Consider the following 417-nt stretch of genomic DNA (forward strand, 5'->3'; position numbering starts at 1 on the left):
ATATAAATATATATTATATATATATATATATTATATATATATATATATATATATATATATATATATATATATATTTATATATTTACACTTGTATATTCATACTAGAGACAAGTATGTTATAACCTCGTCCTTTTTTTGTCAGTGACTGCTTTTGGATCTCGACCTGCTTCTGTGACAACCTTATCATACAGTTTTAAGGCAAATTGTGTTCTTAAGTGGTCAGATTGGCAGCGTTTGATTAACACCTAAAGAACATCAAGCAAAAAAAATAGGCAGACTATTTCTTGACCTGTGGTACTTTACAAAGCACGTAAACACACAAGAGGTTATTGACACTTTTTGCTCCAACAAAAGAAACATAAACACCAAACAATATTCTGCATTTTGCTCTGGAAGAACTCCTTTTGGGGCAAAATA

This window comes from Penaeus japonicus, unplaced genomic scaffold (assembly GCF_977035675.1).
Source record: "Penaeus japonicus unplaced genomic scaffold, GWHDUDI00000001_assembly GWHDUDI00000023, whole genome shotgun sequence".
Classification (NCBI taxonomy): Eukaryota; Metazoa; Arthropoda; class Malacostraca; order Decapoda; family Penaeidae; genus Penaeus; species Penaeus japonicus.